At 40.9% G+C, this 19,774-nt stretch overlaps 1 long non-coding RNA gene across 1 annotated transcript in view; it reads left to right on the top strand.

Annotated features, from left to right (window-relative positions):
- Window positions 1-276: 276 nt before the first annotated feature.
- The window catches only part of LOC135453051 (uncharacterized), a 43,382-nt gene continuing 23,884 nt past the window's right edge, over window positions 277-19,774 (top strand). The window contains exon 1 of the long non-coding RNA XR_010441761.1: window positions 277-415. This is a non-coding gene — a long non-coding RNA (uncharacterized LOC135453051). The remainder of the gene's footprint in view (window positions 416-19,774) is intronic.

Raw genomic sequence — 19,774 nt, forward strand, 5'->3', positions numbered from 1 at the left:
CACACCTTTAGTGTATTTATATTTATTTACTGACTCAGTAAAATTACAACTCAAACTGGGGCTGCCCCTACTCATAGACAAGTGCTGGGAGGGGCAGCAGGGCCAGCAGAAAATGCCACCCACCTGCAGCCCCTCAGTGCCCTTTGCTAACCAACTCTAACAAGCAAGACTGAAAGCAGATAAAGGTGCTCTCAATCTGTGATTAACATGAGTTTAGTTATTTCCTCTGGGAGGAGAGATTTAGGGAAGGAGCTGATGGGTGTGGTGGCTCTTTTTGGTTGGAAGGTGCCCTGTGGCACACGAGGTGGGAGTGAAAGAGGTACTCCTACATTCCCAGGAGAAAGTTCAGCTTAGGCTGCCGCACACCCATTTTTGCATGAAGATAGAAGGTTCTGCATGGGCATCTTCACCCAAGGTAATGAATTTGTATGTATATTGTAACCTAAAATGTTGGTGGAATTGGAATACTCAGCTTTATTTTGTTTTTTCAATGAGTGTTTGCAGAAAGTCTTGGTCTGTGCTTTCTGAAAAATTGTGTTTCTGTCTTTTTGCTATTGGTCTTTTATAACAAAGGCAGTCTAATACATCCTGTCTAATGTTATATTGACTTACCATACCAGACTGACTGCTAAGTGCAGCTAGGATGGAGTCATTACACTCTCTATTAAAGTAGTAACCTTCACTTAGGTCTACAGAGACTTGTTTTTCAGATGACAGAATAATTTACCTAAGAACACTAACCAGATTTATTTTGATTTAGTTCTACTATCAGAAAGAACTTATTTACCTAGAGCAAAAGCATTTGACCACCTATGAGATTTTTACGTTCTCAAGTCCAGCCTAAAATGCTTTTAAAGCATTTGTTCTGTGCGACCCCTGCTTAAAAGTGTATTACAGGGTGATTGTTGTAGTATTTCTCTTGAATAATGAGCATTGTTTGAAATGACAGTGCATCTATGTCTAGTGCTGGTATGCTCTCAGCATTTCTAATTTTTTAGGGAAATGAAGTAATAGAAAACCTAGCGGTATGTGTATGTTGGGGATGTATAAAAGGGGAAAAGGAAATTGGTTCATCAAAACCATTTTGCATTACAAATCTGAAGAATGACTCCTTCAAAACAGTGGTTTCCTGAGGGCCATAAATCTTTCTGCTTTGGCAGCCTGTCTTAATTGTTCCTAGCTCTGAGCCGTTCATTCAAAATATGTGCTCTTAATGACATTGAGTTGTGATTTTTAGCCCTCAAAAGAGAGAGGTGTGTGCTTGTGTCAGCAGCCTGTGCTCAGCAGAGATGGCCACAGGTGTTCCTTTGGTGGCACCACAATTGGCAAACCCAGGGCTGTGTGACAGCCCACCCGAGCGAGCCGAGCTCAGGCACTGTGATACCAAAAGCTGGGTGTGTGCTGGGGTTAGAGGTTTGTGGGACAGCTTGCAGAGGTGGTCTTCAAAAGAAATTAGATGATCTGGAAGAATGCCCTTCCCACTAGAACTGTGACTGTTGCAAAAGCAATTGGATCCCAATAACTCATGTAGATGTTTCTGTGCTTTGCACAGGAAAAGCCCTGCAGGGAGATGTTTTGATGGCTCAACTGGAGAAGCAGCAGAACTTGTGCTACAGAAGGCCCTTGGGAGCAGGACTGCAGGGCCATGTTTGCACCACAACAGGCAGCACAATTGTCCCAAAAATGTGTGAAAGTATTTCAGGAATTGCACAATTTCTCGGTTGCAAGGAAAAAGTTATCCCTGCCTGTTTGTGCTCTCCTCTCCTGCAATTATGGTGCTAAGGGTGTGTGTGGAGGGATAGACCTTTGCTTCTCTTTTAAAGTGATTGTTTTGTCCTGTGGGTAGGGAAGCAGCTGAACATCCCACCAAGGCTGAACATCTCACCAAGGCTGGGGACACACAGGTCCCATCCCTTGGGTGATGATCTTCCCTGTGCTGTTCTTCTGCTCCTGCAGCTGTTTGCTCTGCCCAGGCAGAAGGTCTGGAAGGGCCACTTGGATCATGTCAACTTCCCCTTGTTCGTGCACTTCCATTTCTTTTAGGCTCTTTTGATCAAGAGCAATCTGCTGTCCTATTTTTCAATGTGTGAGAAATGCTGAAATCAGGTATAGGTTCTGTAATGCACAATTCGAGTCAGGAGTTTGTTATGGTGTAACAGTTAAGGCAATGGGCTTGGCAGAGAATTAAAGGAAAATTGAAAGGAACAGAACCAAATAAAGATATTTCACTATTCCAACTTTAGGCTGCAAACTACATATAGTTTACAAATACAAATATATGAGGTGAGAGAAGAATGCTCCTCTGCACAGCTGGTGAATAATTATCAGTTAGGAGTGTTTTAATTTCCACAGTAATACCAGGGACAGTATTTCATGGGAGTGGACATAAATCTCCTGGCAGAACAATGGTTTTTTTTCTTATCTTCTGCAGTAGAAATGAAATTGAACAAATGGCTTAATACACACTGAACAAGCATATTTTAAGTTTAGACATTTGTACAGCTATCACATGTAATTATTGCTTGTGTTATTGACTTTTTTTGAAGGTCTTTCAGTGAGAGCTAACAATCCTCTAGTATTGACCTACTTAAAATCTTTGGTGTAGATTCTGCTGCCATGCAGCACCTGGTGTGCCATCTGAAATTCTACCTGCTTTCTTCACAGACCCTATAGACTAATAGCAGAAAGGTCCCTAATTCTCAATTACATTGGCACTGCTTCTCATGGCTTAAAGAGAAAGGGGTGAGGAAGGCAGGGTATTTGGTGTTCTGAGCCTGTCTTCCTTTATCATTGAAAGCAGGGGAGTTTGAGTCCCCACCCCCTTGGGACTTCATTAATACTTCTCCCAGGTGAACTTAGCCCCACACAAAAGAGTTCTTTGTATTTTGTCTAACCAGCTCTTTGTTTGGGCAGATATCCAGGGCAGTAGGGAAAAAGTCAATATTCTCTATTGAATCAGTGGCTTTTTCCTGCTATGTTTCAAAAGAGCATTTCAGAGACAAATTGGTTATAATTGACCAAAGAAATAAATTCATGGATGCACGTGTGTGTATTTATATATGTATCTAACAACAAGAAAAAAATACACTATTTACATTGAAAAATTTTCCTTGAAGAGGAAAACTAGACATTAGGGTCATTGTTTCATTTTTAAAAGATACAACAAAAAACTCTCAAAGCACACCAAAAAAGCCTCAAGGGCTTTGCTGAGATGGATATAGCCTTACACAGCTGAGCAGTTGCAATTCTTATTTACAGTACATGGTAAGATGAAAATAGCCAGAAGTTGCCCTCATGCCCCCTGACCTGACACCAGCATTTTTGCTATGTGCATGAAGCTATGGATGAAGGCAGAAATGCAGAACTCTCCTAATCCAGGCTCATTTTCCAGAGGATAGACATTAATGGTGTGTTTGGGAGCAGCTGTACCTGTGGAGTGCTGCTGGCAGAATTCTCTGCTTGCTCTGCAGGATGCCTGGGACTGCCCACAGCAGCTCTGTGTGCAGCAGGAGCTTTCCTGCTCCCCACAACCACTGTGTGGAGGCTGTGTTTAAAGCCTCAAGTGGCTCAATTCTGTTCATCTTTTTCTTGCTGGTAATTAATGTCCTGAAGAGCCTTATACTGGTAATAACTTCTGGAGAGAGACTGAAAACAGGCAGCTTTGAGATTGTCTTAAGGCTTGGAGGCTCAGGAACTCTGCCACACAAAGCTCTGATGCCATTGTGTCTCCTGTCACCATGAGATCTGAGCGCTGTGGGTTCAGTAGAGTTGTTCTCCCAGTACAGAAGGTACAGAAATGCCCCTGTCCTCATTCTAAAAGTGTGGCATTCAAGCACGGGAATCACTTCCAGTTTCATCAAAATATTTCAATGCCTAATTAAGGACAGAAAAATATGTTTTGGGCTGGAAGGGATCTTAAAGATTATCTTAAAGATTATTAAAGGGATCTAAGATTATTTTATCAGTTTCACTGGACAGGGACATCTTCCACTGGTGCAGGTCTCTCAAAATCCTGTTTAGCCTTGGGCATTTCCAGGGATGGGATTCACAGCTTCTGGGGCAACCTGTATGACAGGCTATCATTGTGTACTGGGCAATCTGTAGGACTGTGAATGCAGCAGTTTAATTATGAGACCAGATTTCTTTCTCTAACCCAATTCATAAGTGATTGTTTCACCATATGAGTGTTGCAGTGAGGTTCTTCTTCCTCAATGCAGAATCATTTCTAAATCAATTTCTTTTCCCGTGGTAAACTTGTGTCATCTGAAGTCATGAAAGCGGAAGGAAGAAAAAAGTGGAAATGCTAGGCTAATTTTAATTTCTGAGTTTGAACAGACTGAGCTCCTCTATACTTGAGGATGGGAAACTTTTAAAGTATTTTGTCCTTCCCCCCATGGAGAGAATGTGCAACAACCTTTGTAGACAACCATCACGCTTTCCTGTGCTAATCCAGCTCTGAACTGAGACTCATCGGTGGCATGTCCTTTTCTAAAGAAAGAAGAGGAGGAAAAACAAATTTTAAAAAGACCCAAACAAATTGCTTTTACATCATCTCACCAGAATGTAAACTAAAGTGGATCTTTGATGTTACATGCACAGATGTTGTAGCTGACATGTCTCATGGCAGGCACCAAGCAAGAAGTGACAGAACGGCAGGAAGCTGAGGAGACCACAAACATCCAACGCTACAGGGATGGCCTGGAGCAGCAACCTACACAAACACAACAGTCTCACTTCATTGTTAATTAAAGCAGTGCTTCCCAGGGTACAACAGAAAGTTGGTGCTGTACTTGAGATTCTGATTTTCAGCTGTGGTTGTTGACGCTAAAGGAAGGTTTGGGAACAGAAGTCAATGTGTGGGCACCTGCCAAAAGAGAGATGCATTTATTGTAGGTTGTCTGCATGCAATAAGTTGTGATATCTGGATGCTTGTTAAAGAGTTAACATACGGCAGCTGTTTGCCCATGGATTAAACCATATTTTATCAGCTAGACAGATACTCCTATTTCATAAATTATTATGCTTCCGTTCTTGGAGTATCAGTGAGCAGGGGGGATGTCTTCCTCTTGTCACACAAGTTCTGGCAAAAATTATTTTAAAGGATATTTAAACTTAGTCACAGACTTCTGACTCCATATAATTTTTTGCTCAGTCTTAACATGGGGTTTAAATCAGTTTAGTTAGTTCCCATCAGTTCCATTCATTTTTCAGGTCTGGGATTTGAAAGTGTTATAGAATCAACTGCATTGTAAAGGGGGTCACAGTAGGAAACAACATAGAAATTTAAAGGGTAGTGTTGCATGAGAAATAGAAGAAGCTGTGAATGTCTGTATTGAGTAAAATGCACCGATAAGAGCTAACAAACCAACAATACCCAACACCATTCCTATATGGGCTAGTAGAGCTTGGATTTTCTCTTGCTGCCAAATGACTGCATGTGTTTGCACAGTCATCCCATGAAAATATGTTTCACCTTCATGTTGTTCATTTAATTCCCTTTTGAAACCTGAGTGACTTTGGGAGCAGCAATTTGTACCATGTTAGCAGCAGTGATCCATCCTCTGAGTGGCTTCTGGGGGCAATGCTTGAGCTCACCAGTGTAAAATTCCTTATTGCACTCACTGATGCAGCAAACACCAGTGGAAAAGTCTGGTTCAAATGCAATAATAATGCTCACAGGTGATTTTTATTGTTTTCCTGTTCTCTCCATTGCCTCTTTGCTTCCCTGTGTACTGCTGTGATGAGATGCATAAAGAAAATCCGGTGTTGGAGCCATGCAAGGAGAAGTTGTTCTATTTGATGTATGTAGTAGGGCTCTATTGAGAGCATCCATAACACTCCTGTCATTGTCCTGATTCTGCTCCTTTAGGGTTTGGTGTTGACAATGGATTGTTCTGATTTCTCTGGACATTTTATTTAAAGTTCAAGATGGTAGGAGAAAGCCCAATGTATTTGGATCTAAATATTATGAAAATGTGCATAAAAAGATCTGTGCAATCTGTCACGAAATGTAGCACAATAGCTGTTAAATGTTACCAGTTTATCACCAATATTAGTATCCCTGTGTGAGAGAATATGTTTTATATCTGTACTGCTGGGAGTGTTCCCAGTGGGGAGTTGGAAGGGACGTGCTTGGGACAATGCACTGTTTCTAATCAGCTATGCAAGTGTTGGTGAATGGCAGCAGATTTATCATCTGAAATTATTCTCTTCAAGTAGTTTTTATTGTAATACCAGGAAACTAGTCTCCTTTTTTTAAGTGATTTATTGAAATCATCTGGCTATACTCTACCTAATAAAATGTACTCTACGGCTGCTGGACTTCCTGCAGGAAAGAAGAATTAATCAGATATGCACAGATGCTATAAAGAGGAATGGAAGTTCTATCAGTTGCTGTAGCATAATGGAAAATATGTAGGATCCAGTCTCAGTGGGTGTAAGAGGGTTAATCACAGGGCAGGTCACTGGAGCCATATCCATTTTCCCCAGCTGAAGACGGTGTGTTAGTGTTGCAGTTGCTCCTGTGCTCAGGGCAAACCAAACAGGAGCACTGGTGAAAATATTTCAGGAGTTATTTTTACTTCCCTTTCAGTCAGCAAAAGCAATCTCTGAGAGCTGTTCTGGGTGGAAACCATTCCACATGAGACTTGAACACGAACAGCCCATTGTCTGCTGTTTGCACAGGGCCTCCTGCAAATAAAAACTTGGTCATCAATGGGCTCATCAGCCGTGTGCAGGTTGGGCCATCTGTGATGGTGGTGAGAGTTCTCTTTCTAGAGCCACTCAAATAATTTAGGTCTTTACTAGGAGAAAACCTTGCTTCTTGTTTGCCCTGCATATGCTGTTGCAGTTGTCTCATACTGTAATATTTAACAGCTCACTAATCATGCACTAAATGACATGGCTAATACAGACCCTGTGTGCTTATCCAAGGGCAAATCTCCACTGTTTTGATTTTAGAGAGGGTTTTTTTTTCCCTCTGAAATTTGTTCCTCTGCCTCTTGCAGAAAAGAGATCTGGTTAAAAATGCCTTAATTTTCCCTAGGAGAACTTATTTTCAATTAATAAATAGGAAAGTCATTTAAATATATTTGTAAATGTTTTTATGCAGATTATTTCTTTCTTTATCCCGTGAAAAGAGCTGAGAAAAAACTATTTGTTTTTCTAAGAGCCAGCAAGTTAATTTTAAAAAAATGTGGGCTTGGTCAATCTGAACATTCTCCTTTCCCTGTTACCTGGTGGATCAAGTGAAAATTCTTGAAAGAAGGAAAGAAATCAACAATGAGACCAAAATGATGAAGACTGTGAGACCATGAGGAGACCAGGCTGCAAGGCAGACTGATAGGGGAAAATGTAGTGTCTGGCAGCAAGATAACAGAACTTGTGGTGTCTGTGGCTAGATTGGTTTTGATGAATGACCAGCTTAGTTTTCTTGCCTCTGTGACTCACTTCTTAGTTATCTGAGAAGCCTGAGGTCCCAGGTAAACTGAGCTTACTCTTTTACACTCAACCGTTTTCTCTCTCCCACTGTGAATTCATGGCTGGAAAGGGCTTCAATCATCTCTGTCCAGGCTAAAACTTTGGTTAGTAAGACTTGTTTTATATCAAAAATATATTTTTCTTGTTTGAAAGAAAATAATTTCCAGAAGTCTTTTGGAGAGAAAAGAAATGTTTCTCACCATGCATTATTTGAAATATGACTCATATACTGTGTCCTAATTCTACACTAGAATCTTTATGTGAATCCTTTTATCATGGATTGAGAATACATGAATTCTGGAGACATCCTTGTAGATCTCATGATGCAGTTGACACTTGTAGCATGTAGGATTATACAGGATTTGAGCTGTTAAGTGCCTGATCTGGGAAGTGGCATTGGCAGAAGAGGAAAGCTGATCCCTCAGGCAGGAGAGATATCCTTTCATATCTCTATTTATTGAAGGAGGGTCTGACTTTAAACATGCAGAAATCTAGTGAGCCCTCAGGATGAGGATGTGAAATTACCTGTAGCTGAGCCTTTTCTTTCCCCAGTTTTTGTTCATTAGTTCCAGTTTTTGCCTGAAAAGCTCCTGTTATACTACTGCAGAGTTCAGTGTGGGTGGCTTCAGAAAGCAATGGTCCCAAGTCAGACAGGGATGTGGGGAAGTACTAGTAGTAAATCTCTGAGATCCTAGGTACAATTACTATCCTTGTTACTCTCTTAATTGTTGGCGAATTACACAAATTCAATGAAAATGTGTCATACAACCAAGGAAAATCCTGCTACATGCTTTCAACCATTGAATCCAATACTTGAAAACTGTTGGTGTTTCCTTGTTTCTCTTGGGAATTTACAGCAAAGTGTTCTCCACTGGAATACCTCAAATAAGTTGGTGAATGGAATTGCTCTGAGGAGGCAGCCACCATCCTTGGGGCGAGAGTGGTGGAGCTGCTGCCTGGGGCACAGTGACCAGAAGGTGCCTTCATGGGCTGCTCTCCATGCAGCTGGATCTGCTCCAGTCCCCTCCTCCGCTCCAAGGGAAAGGACTTTCAGAATGCCATGTACGTGGCAAGATCTACTGGCAGTGAGCAAATCCCATCCTCCTGCTGCCCTGGGAGCCTGTGTGACACCAAGGTGGTGAAGAATCACCTTTGCTTCCTTTCCCAAGTTTTGCACCACCCTGACCTTCACCTCTGCCCCAGCTTTACCTCATGAACTTGTTTTGTTCCCCTTGACATTTTCCCAAGTACATTTTAATTCATTCTGACGCCTTCTCTTCTTCAGTCTCCTGGCTACTGTTCATCTATTCTTCATGTACAAACAGAAATAAACAGTGGAAAAGTGGTACAACTCCAGGTCAGTGCTCAGTTAATGCCTTCACTTCATCTTCAAAGGCTTCAGCTGTCTGGACAAGGAGCTGCTAGTCATGCTTACCTTGAGATGCCTTTGGCACCAAGGCAAGCATTTTTGTCCACTGGCCAGGATATTCTAGGTTTTCACCCCTGGGTTCAAAGGCAGGGATGTTACCTCCAGAGCCACTCACCACTTGGAAGTTATTTAAAGTGAATCATTTTCCCTCTGTGCAAGATCTTTGTTGCTAGAATGAAATAATCAACTTTGTCTGGGTTTCTTGTGTTTTCCAAGAAGAGGGTAGTTGTCTGGGTGTTGTATGCACATTTGGTGGGAGGCCAATCCTCTTTGTTGTTTCAAAAAGGGTAATTGCAATCATAGCTTATAAATCATTGGGGAGGTATAGGACTGTCCCCTCCTAATGCAGCATTTTTCATATGAGTGATGATTATTTGCTGATGATGGTGCAGTTGTATCTGGTCTGAACTTCCCACATGGATTTCATATTCCTCTGATCCTGGATTTGCCTCTCTGAGGCTGCCAGGGAAGCATGTGTGAGCTGACCCCTAGCAGAGGCCCTGCAATTGTTGTTTCTTACTCCTTAATCCCATTCCCAAACTGTGGTGTTGTTAAGGCAAAGTACCACCTGAACTACCTCAGCAGGACATAGGACAGCTGTGCTGGAGTGAAATTTATCCTGGGGAAGGACATTTCAGTCCATTTGTTTAAGTGACAATTGTGAGGGGACTCACGAGGTTGTAGCCAAAATACAGTGGCTTAGGAGCTGTATTAATAGACCCATAATTACTAATGATACTTTAAGAATTAGACACACTATCCCTCAAGTTTGAACTTGAGATGTGGGAGCAAGCTGGCAGAGATTGGTTCTTGTTGTGAAATATCTGCAGCTGTTAGAGTACCACAAAAGGGGCTGACTGCAAAACTAAGTGATGGTTGCTTACACAAAGGAGATAGCACCAAGGGAAAAGCTGAAGTTTTGTTTGCAATGCTTCTTCCCTTTACAAACAGAGGAAGCAGTGGCTTTGGAGTTAAAAAGCTCAGCGCAACAACATTGCTACCTACACTTTTGGCTGGGAAAATAATTTATTGCTCCCTGTGAAATCTGCAGAGAACAAACCTTGAGCCAGGTCTTGTTAAACTCACCAGCTCCAGGACTGGGGAAGTTCTCCCTCTGGCTCTGGGCTCCCACTGAGTAGTTCCCACCTCTGCCCATCAGGCTCATGTTCCCATCCCATGTTCCTAATCTATTTGGCTGTGAAGGTCTTTGGCTAAAATTGTTCTGAATTTCACTGAATAATTTTAAAAAGGATGAAAGAAATCCTGGAGTGTATTGGTTAGAATACCCAACTGGAAGTGGTGATACTGGGATCCAGGCCAGTAAAAATTACATGGTATTGTTTAAAAGCAGAATAAATATGTAGTTTAGGCTGTAGGTTAGATCCTATTGCGATATCAAGGTAACCGAGTACTTTGGTATATTTATGTATCTAAATAGATGTTTATCTATCTAAATCTGGTATGGTCCTAGTGAGATCCTTCCAAATGATACAGGACACTCGAAACACCAGCTGTATATGGGCATTTTTAGATATTTTCCTTACCTTTGCACATCTGTATTTTTCTTAAAGTTATGTGTAATTCAGGAAGGAAACATTTCAATGGGGAGAACATTTCAACCTTACCTATATTAAACAAAAAACTACAACAAAAAAAAAAACCTGCTACAGTGCAGAACATTTTTGCATGTTTCTAGATGTCAGGAAGAGAGGAAGGGAGTGTACACCCTAAAAAACACCTCATTTGTTAGATGTATATTACAGCAAGAATGCAACGTTCAAACAATTTTGCTTGTTTGGTTGCACATCTAACTATCCTGGCTCTTCAGAAATGGTTGCAAATTAAAGTGAGCTGGTAATTATCCTCCAAGCATCCCTCAGAACTCCAAGGAGCACTGGACAGGCCTTGCTGCTCATACACAGCCCGTGCCTCTCACCATGATGCCCTGAGCTTTGCTGTTGTTATGGTGCATCTGAACAGCCAGCAAGTACCGGAAACAGATAAATCTTTCCTTAAAATACATAGCAACCATGAGAGAAATGGAGCTGGATAAGCAATTTGTAATCTCTTGTTGTAACTTTTCATATTCGCTGAATTAGGGGATAGAAAAAAGGAAAAGCGTGTTGGGATACATTAAGATCATGGTTATGTTGTAACCATACCTCATTAACTAATTCTGATCTCTCAAGTAATGTTGTTCTTCACTAAATCACTCTTTTTACCCTTTTTCTGTCTCCAATTTTGCCCCTTTACCAAGGGGGATCCTTGCTTTTGTGCCCTGCACACCACCTGCCAATGCCCAGCTCTGTTATCTCAGTTTTCTGGTTTGGGGTGAAGGTTTCTCTAAAGATGGGCTCCCACAGTCAGACATGGGTACCTCATCTCCTACTCCCCTGGCTTGGGGTGATATTCTTGTGGCTGGATTAGAAAATTCACAGTGTACCTAATGATGCCTAAAAGAGAGCTTTAGGGACACACTGCATCTTTCAAATTTGGTTTATTTTCACATGTGACTGGAAGGGAACCAAGTTCCTCTCAAAAAACTAGAGCAAACAAAATCCCACTTAACCTCCTAGGAAAGATTTGGGTCCTTGACTTTAAGCAGAAAAAAAAGGAAAGTTTTATATAAATACATCCTGAACTTCACTCAAATTTGTTTACCATTAAAACTTATCTCTAAGCTTGCAATTGCAGAATTTGATGTTGCAAGCACGGCAGAGCCACAGAGCACATACTTAAAAGCAATTTACAGTACTGAGAATCTAATAAAGGTAGCTGACAAGATAATTGCCAAATTATAGGAATGCACTGCCACCACTCGCACACAAACGCTCTTTAATTATTTTTTGGCATCCAAGGAAAGAAAGAGGAATGCTGAGTTAACAGGCAACATGTAATCCATCTGTGTTTGTTTTGGTGCATCCTGGATTTGTGGAAGACCCCAAAATGAGATGTTGTCTGGGGTACAATGACCTTTGTGTGCAGGAGAAAAATTGCCACTTGCTAGACCAACAGTGTAAAACAAGAGAGTTGCTTGTCTTTGGATTATGACCTGGTCACCAAAAGCATGTGGGAAAAATGTGTTCAGATAAAGGCTACAAAATTGTTAACACTCTGAATTTCGTTTAGATTACAGAGCTTTATACAACCAGCAGTCTCTGTGTTATTGAAAACCTTATCAGCTGCCATTCAGTGAATGCACTCACTATTAAAGTGCTTCGTGGAATTTGTGCATGTGTTTGTGCCTGGTGTTTGTCCAGCCACATCTTGGGGATTTCCTTCTCAGGCATCCATCTGATCCTAATCCCAGCCAACAATGGCCATTTTATTCCGTTATAGTCTATCACACAGTAATTAAAGAAATTATTTCCATGCTATTGTTGCTATTGTCTGTGTATACATCACAGATGAAAATAGGAAAAATATTTCTTGTTAAGACAGTCATCTGTGGCATTATTCAGCCACTTGTCTGTTATGATTTCTTGATCCATTTAGAAAATGACATCAAATTACAATGATATGGAACTCTCTAATAGCATCATTGTCTGATTTCATTCTTTCAGTTTTCTTTTAATTAAGTCAGGAGTCTATTCTGTGAGGGGTAAATGATCTTCATTTATAATACCCCATTCAAAGCTTGCTGCTTCAGATAGTAGAAACAAAAGGCCTAATGAAAACTGACATAAACTAGAATAGGAAATCTTGGTCAGGCATTTCTTATGGATAAGACAGATAAACAGATAATTCTTGTGAAATACAGCTCACTGGCAGCATGGAATACCAGGATTATGTGAGCATACACCTCTTGCTGATTGTGTTCAGCATCCCCAAATTACTCTGTGGAAGTAAATGATTTGGAGGTTTGGCTCTGCAGAAGCCCTGGATGGGCTGGGGGTCAGTGTCAGGGTTCAGCATGGCCACTCTGCTGTGCTGGGGAAGGAAATGCAGCAGCAGCAGTGGGGAGGTGTGGACAGGAGCCTGGGGCTGAGGGAGTTAATGTTGTGGCTGTGCCATGGCCTCACCCAGAGCACGTTCTCCTTATCTGTGAGGAAAGGCTGAGAGCCTGAGCACATGGGGCTGGAGATACCTGGCACAGCCTTGCTGGATGTTTTCTCATACCGGACACAACCGAGTTCTCGGGGAGAATAAAAGAGGGAACCCTCTCCAGTAGGTGCACAGAGCAAGGAAGTGATGACAGGAAATAGATATCAGCTCACTGAGAGCTGGTTGGAAATCCTTTCCTTTCAGAATCCAAAAGGTTGGACTGTTTCACAGCCCGAATCTATTAGTCTAGATTTCCAAATGGAATCTTCCAAGAAAAATAAAGGCTTGTCCTGAGGTGTCATTGGAAAGCCCTGATTGTGTCTTGTAGGGATGGAAATATGCTTGGAAAAAAATTTGGGTGGGGATTATTGCTCAATACCAGCCAAAAGGCTGCACCTTTTTTTTTTTTTTTCCCACCTTCAGGGTTTTTTGTTTAGTTTTGGTTGGTTTTTTTTTTCCCTCTTCAGAACATCTTGTTTTTTCCAGCAGCGAAAAGAAATCGCTCCTTTAGTCACCAGGGTCATGCTCTTTAGACACATGGAGAATTTGAGATGGACAAAAAGAATGGTAGGATTTCATGTAGTTGCAATACCAGGAAGAAAATTACAACCTGATCAGAGGATTTGTGTTCACCACCACAGCAGCTGGGAACTCCTGGAGCCAGCATAGCCTTGAATCAGGTCTGCTACCAACCTGCTCTGCCTGGGACAAGCTCCCAGCAGCTGCCCTCACTGGGCATGCAGATCCAGTGCTTTTGGCCACCTGAGTGCAGGTATTCCTACCCCACAGAAATTGTCTGACTGGGTGTGGGTGCAGCAGCACTGGAGCGAAACAGCTGGATCAGCTCGGAGTGCTCAGGGAACAAGGCACCCTCAGCCCTGTCCCAGGTGAGGTTGGCACAACCAAGAGACCCCATACAAGGAAGCTCTCAATGACAATGTAATTGTTTTGGCTAGAAATATTTCTTTTTGAAGCTTTGGATCTTCCAGGCAGGTCTTGTATTTTGTTGTGTGAGTCAGGGCTGTGGTTACAGCTGTGGACATCACATCTGTTCTCCTCAGTTTCTCATGCTCAGCTGTGTTTCTGATCTGACCTCCCTGGTTCAAGCACATGGTGCAATTGCAAGTTAATTGGCTACCAAGGCGCTGTTCCTGGACAGGAATTTTGAGACCAGCTTCCTACTTGGTTCTGCTGTTTCCTACTCAAATCCAATTTTCACTGCCAGTGTTGGCATAAATGGAAAATCTTCCTCCTCATGTTTCTCAAAATCAGACTAAAGCCTACAGCTGTGGAAGCAGCACACATCTTTTGGAGGGATGGTGAAGGGATATTCTTAAAAATCTAAAAAAAAAATCTAATTTTCAAAAACCAAAAATCTGCAGCACAGAATAGCGCATCCTTACTTTAACTTTTTGTGATCAAAAGTGCATGTCTGAGGTGTATAAGCTGGTTTTCCAACAGTATTGATCCTTTATGGTACTTAAACATGTGCATTCCACAGGCACCAACACATAATGAATAATAAAACTGCAGAAGCTTTACCAGAACATGGGTGCTGAAGTGGTCTGGTCTTCTGTGATCAATCTTTCAGAAGTTTGACCTGTATGTGGTTGATGAGGAAAGCTAAAAGCATGTTATCGCCCTTATAAAGAACTCAATCCTATTAATTTTCTTTATTTCTCTGCATTTTTAGTCAATCAAACACTGAGGTAGACAAACATCCTCAGTGTGCAGAAATCTGAGGGGTGGGAACATACAAAAAAAAATCTTCATTTACTTTAAAGATCTCTTATTTCTCCCCACACAGGATTTCTACTTTCAGAAATCCTCCAAGTATATTTTCATTCGTGCTTGGAATAATCTATACTTGTAACCAAATTTTGTTTGAATTTTTCTTTCTCTTTTTAAATAAGAAATAGGATAAAGTCAACAGAGTATGTTTGCACTCAGCAATGTTGCCTATCACTACTTTTTAAACAACTTTCCAATTATAAATTATTTCTCATTATGTTTTTCTTATCTAATAGCGTCTCTAAATTAGGATTCACCTCTGTGCAGTTAAAAATGTAAAAACAGTTTAATAAGACCTAAACAGGTGCTTAAAACTGAGGGTGTAAGCAAAGGCCTCTCTCAGATGTAAACAATTGGAAGTTCAGGCTGCTGCAGTTTTCTGAAGGGTCTTGTCAGAGTCACTTTATTCCAGCACTGCAGTGGTCCTGAGCTCTCTGAAGTCCCTTGTGCATGCAAAGTTAACCTTGGATAAGTGGTTGTGGCATCTGGGCTTGGGTTTGCAGAATACATTTTGTAAATGTAAATATTGTCTCTCATTAGTATGCTCCAATATTTGCTTACACTGTTGTTTGTGTGAATTTCCTCGCAGAGAGATTTGCTAACAAATTGTTGCTGGAGATCAGCAAAACTGAAGCCAACTCATTTGCAGGATAGGAAAATAAAAGTATACAGGGTACTACAGACAGCAGCCACTCAGTTTTTAGTGACAGCATTTGCATTTCAGCACATTTGTGATTAAAAACCCATCACAGGGGCACAGTAAGAGCTGGGCAAGGGTCTCTCCTTGTCTTCAAGAAAAGAGCAAGAATGAAGATTCCCTTACTCTCAACATTTATTTTTCTATCTACCATCCATTATACTTTCAGTAGTTGCACTGCTAGCAGGTAGTGTAGGTAGTGTAATAACTGATAAAAGCTGTTTCTTAACTGTTTCTGGTTTGCTGTAACTAATTGACATAAATATTTATGCTGTAGTTATCAGTAAAATATATTTTTCTGTAAGCACCAATAACAAACCAATCCTTTAATTATGATATAGAACAGCTGGTGGCATTCACAGAAACATTTCCTTTTTACAGATAACTCAGGGAACAGGGAACACTGCTATTTTCACTTGGACCCTTTCAAAGAAACAGGAAAATAGGAAGGGAGTTTTAATATTGTATTCTACATGAACATTAACTCCCACATTGTTTTCTGTCCAAGATTATAAACAATGTTCATTTGAGAGGCTTTAGATTTATTCCTATTTTAAATACTGTAGGGAGTGATTAAAGATACTGAGCATTTATCTTGTGAGGATACATCAGAGGCACTTCCAGCTTGTGCCCTGCATGCTAAACCCTGTCTGTAACCTTTCTGCTGCTCCCAGATCATCTGCTAAAATTTTCATCAAATACTCAGCCCTGTTTAATGTCTGCCTATGTGGTACTTGTCAAGAGCTGGAGAGACAGATCGGTGCTGGATAACTACTGTTTGGACCCAAAAGGCATTTAATATCTGTTACAATCCATAGAAACTGCTCAGGGATCCTTTACCAGCACTTAATGAATGTGCTTTAGTGATGAAAACAAAATAAAGTCAGAGTGAGCCCAGCTCTTCCTTATGGTTTGTAAATCCTAAACACAAGATGGATTCTGCTCTTAACTTGATCCAGCAGTTTATAAGTTGATATGAGAATGAGGATGATAGGGAGATATGGCTGAAGGTCAGCTGTTGTCTCATGGTTTTTGAGAGCAGCAGACTCAAATTCAAAGCATCTGTTGCAAAACTAAATGAATTCTAGTTGAAATTTATTTCTGCAAAAGTTGTCCGTTGGGACATTCCTACAGTAAGTTGAATATTTATTTCTGCTGTGAGACATAATTGCATCTGCTGTGTGTTTTTGATTTCTGAACGTCTGGGGGCAAAATCTCAGTTGCTCTAAATGGGTAAAGCTGTTCTCCCTGCTTTTGTTATGGAAAATTCTGCTTGAGATATCAAGCTGTGGGAAAGTTGTTTTGTTTTGGATTTTTTTGCAAGGACATGCCTTTGGATAGGTTCATTTTTGGGTGGGTTTTGGGTCTTTTGGAGATAGGGTCAAACTACCAGTAGAATACTTGCAGAAATGTTGATCTCCCGTGTCTGGTAAAAAGCCTAATTTAAATAGTTTCCTAAATTTAAAAAAAATTAGCTGTTCTAGTAAAAGTTATTGTTTTGTTCGAGTTTTTATTTCATATGAGCACAATAATATATCATTAACAACCTAAATATTTTTATTCAAAATGGTGCCTAGTTGGGAGTATGGTTCTCATAGTTGGGAGTATGAAACTTCATCCTTTCATCCCTCACTGTGGGCCAGGTTCCAAGGCTGAACTGGCATCTATTATGGGGAGGAACATAAACTCTTCCTCTGGCTGGTTTCCAGTAGCAGAGATTTGGGGCTTGGGAGGTCTTTTGAGGGTTTTTTTGGAGTTTTGTGTTGCTGGATTTGTGGGTTTGTTGGTTGGTTGGTTTTTTCAGTGAGAAAATATTTTATTTTTAACATCTCTAGCTTTGATGTGTTTTTAAACAAATTCCACAGCGAGGATTTTTTGCTCGGTAATCATTTTGCCCTTGTGAAAGATTTATATATGATCTCCCAAACCATCTCCCCAAAGCTTTTCCAGAGTAATTTATTGCATGTTGAAGAAGGTTTTTATGGAAAGAGGGACATGCAGGCAGAGTAGGCACACATCCCTTTACATACCCCATTGCTGATGTCCCATGCTCTGTGGATCTCAACATGTGAGAATCATGAGATACCTTTATAATGTTATCATTTTAGTACACAGGTTTGGGAGGTTTTCAGCGATTGTTTCTTAGCTCTTTGTCTAGCTACTTCGTGCATGAAATAATTCATGTGATTTGGACATCTATTCAGGAGAAGGCTCTAAGTTCAACTTCTAAACTCTTTAGTTTGTGTATGAGAAATTTTTTCCCACTAGCTTTACTTTGGACTATTAGCCATAGCTGTATCTGGGCCAAGATTTTTCAAGAAGCATCAAGAATTTACTGAGTACATATGTTCATTCTGTTTTTCCCCTTTGAGACTACCTTTCTCCTGCAATCCAGCCTGGAAAAGAAACTTACCACTGAAACAGCCTTGACACTCTGCACAGCACTTCCTCTCCTTCATGAACTCCTCCTCTTTGGGTTTTTCAGGAAACCACTGGAGCAGTGTACAAAACTGCAAATAAAATGCTAGTTTACAATTATACCACTCATGGATAAAAATCACAATTTAAATAAGTGTAAATATTGGACATGTGGCAGAAGACAGAACAGATTAGTGATTAGTTGAAATGCAGAATTTTTTCCTGCTTTGTTAGAGTTGATATCATGTGCTGGTCTGTGCTTTAGGAGCTTGAAAAGAAATTTCTAATCACAGAGGGTCAAAACTGGTAGCAGGGTGCTCAAACCTCTTGCTTTGAACTGTGGACCTGCTTCATGTTGCTTTTTAATATTTCTTTTACCAGACAAACTCAACAAGTTTCAACTTCCAGCAAAAGATGGGTGACCCAGGAGGAGTAGTCCTCAGCTCCCTGATTTTTATGACTTCATCCTCCAAAATCTTGTCCTTTCCCACTAAGTTTCCCAGGAAATGCAGACCCAGTTTTATTATTTACACTATTTAAGATTGCCCAGCTTGAAGCAGATTTTCCAGTAAGGGTGAAGGGCTCCAGCTGCTTGGGTCTTTTAAGCAGCCTTAAACTTGACAACCAAAAATCATGTAAGCAATTTACGTATCACACCTGAAACTCTGGGCTGTTGTTTAGTTATATTCAATAACTAAAGATTCTCACCAGATTCTTGTTTCTGTTGAAGCTGTGCATGCCTTCAGCAGAGGGACAGAAACTCTCCTAATAATCCTGCATTGCCATTCTTCTGGGTGCTCGCACTGTGGGGTTTGCACAGCTCCTGGTTGTCATCTCCTCTCTCTTTCCTCAGTAAAAACTGTGCAAGTTTTTCTGCCTGTTTTATGTTAGTGATAGCAGGAAGGAGGTTGCTGGAGAATGTGGATGTGAAGAAAAAGTTTTCATGGTTTGGGCTTTATCTTAGTTGGCTAGAGTGAACTAGAGCTGGTAGAAGTGAACTTTACCTTTAAAATATTACTTTTTCTGTAGCTGCTGTCTGCATTCTCTTTGCCCTGATTCTGCAGGGCTCTTGTGTTTTGGTTCCCAGTCCCTGAGTGTGACTGGCCAAGGACTGAGAAGGACAGGTCAGAATCACCAGAGTAGTTTTACCTTCTCTGACTGATTGCCAGGCAGGACACAGATGTTTTCAGGTTCTCCTACTTGCTGATAGCAGGACATCAGTTTGTAGTTTATTGCCTGAGGCAAATTCTCCTCATGTGCATGATTGCCAATGCTACATAAGCATTATGTGTGATAGAATGTAAGAATGTGATAGATGAAGTTGAATAAGTAACTGCACTTTGCAGAGTTCATGTTTTGTATTCAGCTTGCAGCAAGAATAAGAAATTGAATTGTTTAGCTCACTATTTTTTGAGGACTATCACTAACAGTGATAAAAATGACAAGATGACAAGACCACATGTGCACTTAAGCCAGAAAAAAATAAAAGCATGGAATAATTCAATCTGTAGATTTAATTTTCATGCTCTCACAGTCTCTAAGGACATGCGTGACTGACAACTTTAATAACAAAAATCTGGATTTGAGGGTCTTCCTCCAGTGACCCAGCAAACCTTTGCCAAGTCATGATGGCTGCCTGATGCACAACCTGAGCGTCAGGCTGAAGAAAGAGAAACACCTGGGATTCATGAGCTGAAAAATAAAAAATACACTCAGAAAGGAAATGCAAGATGAAGTGGAAGAAGGTCACGGGCAAAGAGCAAAGACTGGAGTAGCTAAAACTGATGGTATGGACATTGCTGGGGATGAGACTGCTCCTGCTTCATGGATCATGGGGATGTCCAGCCTTGGTTTGTCACTGGCAGCACTATGCTGCTGTGATATTACCAGTTTGAGAGTGGAACTTTAAACATCCA

The sequence above is a fragment of the Zonotrichia leucophrys genome, chromosome 12 (assembly GCF_028769735.1).
Source record: "Zonotrichia leucophrys gambelii isolate GWCS_2022_RI chromosome 12, RI_Zleu_2.0, whole genome shotgun sequence".
Classification (NCBI taxonomy): Eukaryota; Metazoa; Chordata; class Aves; order Passeriformes; family Passerellidae; genus Zonotrichia; species Zonotrichia leucophrys.